We start from the raw sequence: 9,145 nt of genomic DNA, 5'->3' as shown, positions 1-9,145 counted from the left end.
GAAATAAGAAAGGATTTCAAACAGTTTGAGAATACGTCAAACCCCAATACGGATGCAACGGAGGCTATCAATATAGGAGATCAGTAAAATATTAGGGAAACTAAGATAAGTGTACATGATCGATCACAACAAAAATAAGATATAGTTAAATCGTTACTTGATTTCAAGGATATCTTTTTATGGTCGTATGATGATATGCCTAGTTTGAGCACTGATTTGGTGGTTCATAAGTTGCCAAATGATTCCACATTCCTTATTGTCCAACAAAATTATTGAAGCTTAAAACTAACATGAGTGTAAAAATTAAAGAGGAAATCACAAAGCAACTTCAGGCAAAGTCTTTTGAGTCATCCAATATCCTACTTGGTTAGAAAGTATTGTTCCCATCCCCAAAAAGATGGTAAAGTTTGGATATGTGTTGATTAACGTGACCTAAATAAAGCATGTGCAAAATATGACTTTTCATTTCCCAACATCCATATTTTATTGGACAATTGTGCCATGAATGAGCTTGAATTTTTTGTGGATTGTTATGCGGGGTACTGCTAGATCATTATGTGATAAGAAGACGCAGAAAAAACATCATTTATCATATCATAGGGGACATATTATTATTGAGTCATGCCATACGGGTTAAAATAATGCTGGATCGACTTACATGAGAGCAATAACTACTATGTTTTATGACATGATGTATAAGGAGATTGAAATTTGTATGGATGATGTGATCATTAAGTTAAGAAAGCAGTTTGACTATGTGAAAGATCTGAGGAAATTCATTGAAAGGCTTTGCAGGTGTAATCTCAAACTTAACCCAATAAAATATATATTTGGAGTCCCGTTTGGAAAGCTCAGGGGTTTGAACCTTCTAAGGTAAATGGGATGATTGAAAGGGAGAATAACAACAAAAATATGTTTATTTTTTGTTGTTAAAATCCTGATGATTTAAATTCCTATGTACTTTAGTTGATATGATACTATAGTCAGTCAACGTGGTATTAAGTTAGATCCTTCAAAGATAAAGCTATTCAAGAATTGCCTCCACCCAAGAATATAATTGAGGTGATGACCTTACATAAAAGGTTAAATTATTTCAGTAGATTCATATCCTAACTCAAAAAAACTTACGAGCTAATTTTTAAGTCATTGAGGAATAATTCTTAAGTTGAAAGAACTGAATAATGTTAACTCGTATCTAACAAAGTCAAAAGGTACTTATCGAATCCACCTATGTTGGTTATACTAGAACCAGATACACCCTTGATATTGTATATGTCTATTTTAGATAACTATTTGCCTGTGTATTGGGTCAACATAATGTCACAAGAAGAAAAGAGTAGGCTATCTACTACCTCAGTAAGAAGTTAACCACTTATGAGGCTCGGTACACTCTTTGTGAAAGAAAATATTATGCCTTGACTTGGGTGGAACAAAAGCTAAAGCATTACCTTTCATCTTACATGACTTACCTTATTTCCCACATGGATCCTTTAAAGTACATTTTTCAAAATCCTATGCCCACAGGAAAACTCACGACATGGCATATATTGCTCACAAATTTTATAATGTATTGTGAAATGGTCTGCAATTAAAGTCCAATTTTTAGTGGACTATTTGGATAAATATCCTATTTAGGATGGATATGAGCCATTAAAGATTTATTTCCCTAATGAAGAGGTATCATGTGTTGATAAAGTTATTTCTGATGACTGCCACCCAAGTTGGAAGTTGTTCTTTGATGGAGCTACTAATGTGAAAGAAGTTAGAATAAGAGTAGTTTTATTTTTGAATTAGGACAATATTATCCTATAATATCCCAATTTTGATTCTACTGTACCAATAATATGGCAGAATACGAAGCTTACATTTTAGTTTAATGACCTAATATTTAGTGATTTTTGTGAAATGTCTATTTTTGTGTATTTGGATCATTTATCCCTTCTTGTGGTTGCTTTGTGATATTTCTGGGGTTTGAGGGTTATTAGAATGGTTCCTAATATATTCTGGTGTGATTTGTGCGAGATTGTGGTTTTTGGTGGTTATAAAGGTGTTATTGATCTATGAATTGGAAGGAAAAACTGACTATTCCAGTAGACCCAAAACATCGCTTTTAGGTTAGTAACATGGTTCATATGATTTTATGGATTTTATATCTCATTTTGATCCTTGATTTGTAAATTTGTAAAACTAAGTTTGGAGGTGAACTTAGTGAAAACAATGTTTTTAAAAGAATCTGATATCATCATTGAGTCCAGAGCATCAGATTTAGTCTAGTAGCATAGTTTATTTGCACTTTTGAGCTTCTGGATGAATCCCGAGGGGTTTGCAAGGAATTGGAATTTTTCAAGTCTCCAACTGGTGCACCACTCAGCTGGTGCACTGCTTAGGTGACACTTTGGTCGCTTAAGCAAAAGTGTTACTTAAGCAACTTGGCTTGACAATCAAAGTATCGGCTAAACAACACCAAGATTGATTAAGCTAATGTCGCTTATGAGACAGCCTGGTCACTTACACGATAAGGCAGGTATTGCCTAAGGGATGCCTTATTGCTTAAATGATGGTCACATATATGACGTGGTGGTTGCTTCACTAATGCCTGGGCAGGTAATATCCCCTATTTTCATGATCTTTTAACATTTTTGACACTTGGAGCTTGGGGTTTTGAGTTTTGGGAAATTTCTTCCATTATAGCTTAGGTAAGATCCAAAACTCCCATTTCAATTAGTTCCTTTGGTTATTACCATTTAAATCATTTTAAAACTTAAATTCAAAGGTAGAGTTTTTGGATTTTTGCCCGGAAGGCCTAAATTAGTAGTTTTGCATTTTAAACCCAAAGTTCAACAAGTATTTACTTAAGTTTTCTTTTATAAGTTCCATTAATCATGGGAAGTATACTTTGAACTTAAATTTTAGTTTTACCCTTTTTTCAAAAACTCATTCCGAGGGTCTGTTTTGACCCAACTCTAGAAATGGGCAATATGGATATCATTGGATTTCTTTTAATGCGTAGATTCTATATTTTCGTCTTTAGTTAATTTTGAGTCCATCTGTGAGGTGAAAGCTCGGTATGGATGACTTATTTGTACCAGTTTTGGAGTTTGAGATAGGTTATGGCTTAATTTTCTTTAAACTTGGCTGGGTAGTTAATTTGGATATAAAATCATGTTAAGGGTGTGGAAACCAATGATGAAAATAGCTATATTATTGTGTTGTTCCCGTGTGTGTGGGGGGGGGGGGGGGGGGGCTATATTATTGGTAATTGGTTGTTTTGAGATATTATTTGCTATGTGTGACTATGTGGGATTTTATATGATGTTTATTAGACTTGTCTATGTACATTTGATTATATATTTTCTGCTGAAAAAGCCTATAATGGAGTTTATGTGGTATCAATGACATATTATTGTGTATTTTACTCTATTGGCATATGGATCATATTTGCATTCATGGATGGTTGGATTATTGAGTGGATCTTAGCTCATATGGTTGGATTTGGAAATTCACGTTTTTGTTGGTGGTGAGCATTACATCCTTATATTATATATATTCATGAAACATTGGTACCACCGTGGAAATACTAGAACACTGTCTTTTCTGATAAAAAATATGACATCTTTAAAACCCTCTGTCGATGTATGTATTGGAAAGAAATTGTGATATTGGATTGTATATAGGTTGCGAATCCCCATGGGTCCTACCTCAAAAGAACAACTTAGTAGGTGTATACGGAGTTTGTGTGACAACCTCGGATATATCATCATCACTCTCATTGTATCTTATATTTTATTCACCTGCTATTATTATACACTGTGCTTGGTTGGTATCTTATTTCACACATACATTCATAAAACATTGGTACCACCATGGACATACTAGAAATACTGGCTTTTCTAATAGAAATGTGACATATTTCAATACCCTCTACCGATGTATGTGCAGGAGAGGAGTTGTGGATATTGTTATTGGATATTGGATTGATATAGGTTTACGAACCATCCATGGGTCCTACCTAGTAGCCAAGCTCGGTAGGTGTATGAATATTGTGCAACAAACTCGAGCATCATATCTTTATCACATCACCATCATCGTCTCTTGTCACGACTCGAACCAGGGCCTAGCCGTGATGGTATCTTAAGTCCACCGAGGATCCGAGACTACCCCCTGTACCCTAGCCAACTAAAAAACAATGCAACTAGCAGCGGATGAATTTCTAACACATAACAAGATAGAGCTGAGTTTTGAACATATAAAAAAATAGGCAACTTAACTAACTCATAAAGAAATCTAAGAAATTTAATATCCATCCCAATCCACAGTAATCCACAAAGCCTTTAATAACCAAAAGACAACCCATGTCGGGACATGCCCCAACCATAGCCAAAATGAGTCCAAAATGGAATAGACTAAAACATAATGAAACAAGAACATGAAATGAGGATCTTCTAATGTATGGAAGCTCACCACCTTAAACTGGCTTACGATCGATCTATAAATCACCTAATCACTGCACAGGAAACCAGAAGCGTCTCCGGTTCTTATATCACGTGGGGGATATAGCCTTTAGAGATGGTTAGCAGGCTGAGCGCAAATATGTAGTAATGCCATGATCAAATCAGTTCAAAATTATTCCAAACCAATACACACAATCATATACATATATACAATATGTCAGGAGAGGGAACAAGGCTTAACATAAAAGTAAAACATTGGCTTGGACTGTGTAAGTCTAACCGTCCTTAGGGCACCCACGGGCTATATGGGTTTAGCTCCCTCTGCTGAAAGGGTCCCAACACATGTTAGCCTCACGAACTAAGAAAATCCATGGATGATCCGAGGAATGCCTCAAACCTAGCCAATCGAATATATATATATATATATATATATATATATATATATAGAAGTGTGAACTATGCTCATGGACTTAAAGACCCACACGCCGACAAATATGGTTTCCATTATCAGTCCCCTCGGGAACTCCACCTTTCACGATGAGCTACACAACCATCTTTAAGCCCAATTTAAACAAGTTTCACATAACCCATTCATTTAACCAAGGAATTATCTATTAAGGCATCAACCACAGGTATTGTCATACCATTACACTTACAAGCTTATAATTATGCTATACCGATTCCATCATCTAGGGGGGATACTACGACCCTTTTGTTCATTTAATCCAGTTTAAAATAAAAAACATGGCCAACAAGACCTTCAAAACCCTTTTCATCCTATTAACTATTTTTGCAATGCAATAGTTTAGGAAAATAAGCTAAAACATGTGATTAACCATATTTCAATTTCAATTTTGAAAGTGGGTTGAGAGCACAATTTCCAAACCAAATTCCAAAATAAAAATCATCAATTTGGTGGAATACCTCAACCCCCATCCCATTCACCATACCTATGCAACCCAATGGGTTTTAAAATACATAGATAAAACATGAACACTTGCATTAAGACCATGGGAATTCAAATCAAGTAGCAATCCTTCAAAATCCCCAACCCAATTCAAAATCCATAGTTAAATCCACATGAATAACTATTTACACACATGCTTTAAATAAAACTAGTTTAAAGGAGAGGTACATGCCTGAAAGTATAACAATTATAGACAAAAATCATCACTTGGAATCTCTAAATGATCAATCTTGAGAAACCCTAGGTTGTTCTTGACTTAGGGATTTGCGAGTGTTTAAGACATGTTTTATTTGATAAAGGATGGAAAGAAACCCCTTTTTTGTGTTTTATGGATGTGGGGTCTAAGTGGGAAAAGATGAAATTTACCAAAGTTCGCTTAATAAAAACACTAAAAAATTTCCGTCAAGTCTGTACGGGTCACTTTATGACTTGTAACAACTAACTACGAGCCGTCCCCTTGACTTGTAGTCTGGGCAGGGCCCAAAGGTACCTTGACTGTTGGCCCTACCAGTCTTACCTTGCGACTCATAGTCCATCCTTACGACTCGAAGGGTCCAGTTGTAGTCATGATAGAAATAAAGGGCCACTACCCTGGTGAGACTACGAAGTGCACATTACAACTCATAATATCTCACTATGACTTATTATATCTTAATCATACTTAGGTCAGAAACTTTTGGTAACACATTGGTCACCCTACGATTAGGGTCCTATGACCCATAATGACACCTTACGACACGTAACGTGAGTCTTAATCTTGGCAGTAAGCTCAGAGTCAAGAAATTTTCAGAGGCAAAAATCTGGGGTGTTACATTATCCCTAGGATCATTCATCCCAGAATGATGAGTCAAGATATCCCTTAGCACGATTCTAAAATCAAAACACAACCACAATTTCCTTTAACAAAGTCCAAAAACAAAGATGATAGGGAAAACACATACCTTTAGCACGATTGTCTAATCCGGGGAAGAAGAAAGGGTATCTGGACTTTATGTCCTATTCAATTTCCCAAGTAGCTTCTTTAACCGTTTGGTTCCTCTATAGAACCTTTACCAAAGCCATATACTTTGTCCTCAAACAACGGACTTGTGTATCTAAAATATCCACCGAGACTTCCTCATAAGACAAGTAATCTAAAATACTAACACTCTTAATAGGCACAACAAAAGAAAGATCACCCACACACTTTATCAAAATCAAAACTTAAAAAACCCGATGAACAGAACCCAAACTCAGAGGTAATTCAATTTCATAAGAAAAATTACCCACTCTCCTAAAAATCAAGTATGGACCCATATACTAGGGACTAAGATTTCCCTTATTCCTTAATCTCATCCCTTCCTTAATAAGAGATACCTTCAAGAACACCCAATCACCAACCTGAAAGTCCAACTCACTTTGCCTCACATCCGCATTAGACTTTTAGTGACTTTGAGTGGTCTTAAGTCTATCCCAAATCACCTTCACCTTCTCCATATATTGGTAAACAAGTCCAAACCAAACAACCTAGTGTGAAAAATCTCAAACCACCCAATAGGAGATCTACACCTCCTACTATAAAGAGCCTCAAAAGGAGCCATCCCAATACTTGAGTGATAACTATTATATACGTGAACTCGATGAGAGGAAAATGATCCACCTAACTACAACAAAAATAAATTAGACAGATCCTTAGTATATCTTCCAAAGTCTAAATAGTCCTTTTCTCTTTTCTATCCATCTGAGGGTGGAATGCGGTGATAAGGTTCATCTATGTGCCCAAGCCTTGGTGAAATAAATGCCAATAGTGAGATGAGAGCTGCATCGCATAATATGAAATAATGGAAATAGGAACATGATGAACCTTGATGATCTCTTGAATGAAAAACCTCACATAATCCTCTCCAGTGTAAGTAGTTCTCATAAGAAAGAAGTGAGTCAACTTAGTCATCCTATCCATGATGACCCAAATCAAATCATGCTAATTTCAAGACCATAGAAGATAGTAACAAAGTCCATGTTGATCACCTCCCACTTCCACATAGGCAACTCAACCTCTTGGGACATGCCGTTGGGCCTCAAGTACTGAACCTTCACTTGCTGACATCCCATATAGTTAGCCATAAAGTTATCCACATCCCTATTTGTGTTGTTCCACTAATAAATCTCCTTTAGTTTATGATACATCTTCATTGAGCCAGGATGAACTGTATACATTGACTCATGAGCCTTAGTTAAAACTCTTTTCTAGAACCATCAACATTAGGAACACATAATATACCTTGGTACCCAAGATACCAACTCCACCAATCGAAAATGCCATGACCTACTGCTGACCTATATCAACCTTAATCTGCATTAATATGGGGTCTAAAACCTGCTTCTCCTACACCCCTACACCAAGAAATGACATCACTACCTCTTTTACCTAAGAATCCAAAGCATAAACTCCAAGATTAGCCAACAGTGAATGTACTTAACCAACTTATGCTTCTCCTTATCCACATAAGACAAGCTACCTATGGACAACCTTCTAAGAGAATAAAAAACCATATTATCTTTACCTGGATGGTAATGATGACTCATATCATAGTCCTTGAGCAACTCAATCCATTTCTTTTGCCTGAGAATCAACTCATTCTGAGTGAACACATACATGAAGCTTTTATGATCTAAACAGATATCAACATGAACCATATAAAAGTAACGATGCCAATTTTCCAAGCAAACACAACAACCGCCAATTCTATATCATAGGTCAGGTAATTCTTCTCATGAACTTTTTAGCTACTAAGAAGCATAGATCATAACCTTACAATGATGTATCTAGATACAACCTAGTCCCACATATGACGCATCATAGAAAACAACAAATCTATTAGTACCCTCGGGCAGGGTCAAAACTGATGTAGAAGTTAACTTATCCTTCATCTTCTAAAAGTTTACCTTCCAAGCATAGAACCATAAAATCTGTACCTATTTTTGAGTCAACATAGTCAACAGAGCAACAATAGTTAAAAAGCTTTCCACAAATCTCCTATTATACTCGACTAAACCTAAGAAGCTTTAAATATCGATTTGAGTCATAGGTCTGATCCATTTTTTAACTGCTTCAACCTTCTGTGGATCCACCATGATCCTGTCACTCAAATAACATGAACAAAGAAGGACACAATATTTAACTAGAACTCACACTTAGAAAATTTAGCATATAATTGCTGATCCTTAAGAGTCTACAATACTATACGAAAGCGACTAGCATGGTCCTCCTCACACTTATAATATACTAGGATGTCACCAATAAACACAATCACGAATAAATCCAAGAATTGTCTGAATACTGAGTTTATAAGATCCATAAATGTAGCCAAAGCATTAGTCTACCTAAATGACATCACTAGAAACTCATAATGACCATATAAGGTTCAAAAGGTCAATTGTCGATATTCAGTTATCGATAATCTATAAACATCCAAAGAGAACCATCATTTTTATGCATGAAGTGAACAGGAGCACCCCATAGAGAAATGCTAGGACAGATGAAACCCTTATCAATAAGATCCTTTAACTACTCCTTAAGTTCTTTTAACTCAGTTGGAGCCATTATTTAAGGAGGAATAGAGATAGGATGGATCCAATAGAAGATCAATCCAATGTTTATTTCCCTATCTAGAGAAATACAAGGAAGATCATCAGAAAACACTTTAGGAAATTCATTTATAACAGGGATAGATTATAGATATGGAAC

Source organism: Capsicum annuum, chromosome 12 (genome assembly GCF_002878395.1).
Source record: "Capsicum annuum cultivar UCD-10X-F1 chromosome 12, UCD10Xv1.1, whole genome shotgun sequence".
NCBI classification, from domain to species: Eukaryota; Viridiplantae; Streptophyta; class Magnoliopsida; order Solanales; family Solanaceae; genus Capsicum; species Capsicum annuum.
This window is presented reverse-complemented; position numbering follows the sequence as displayed.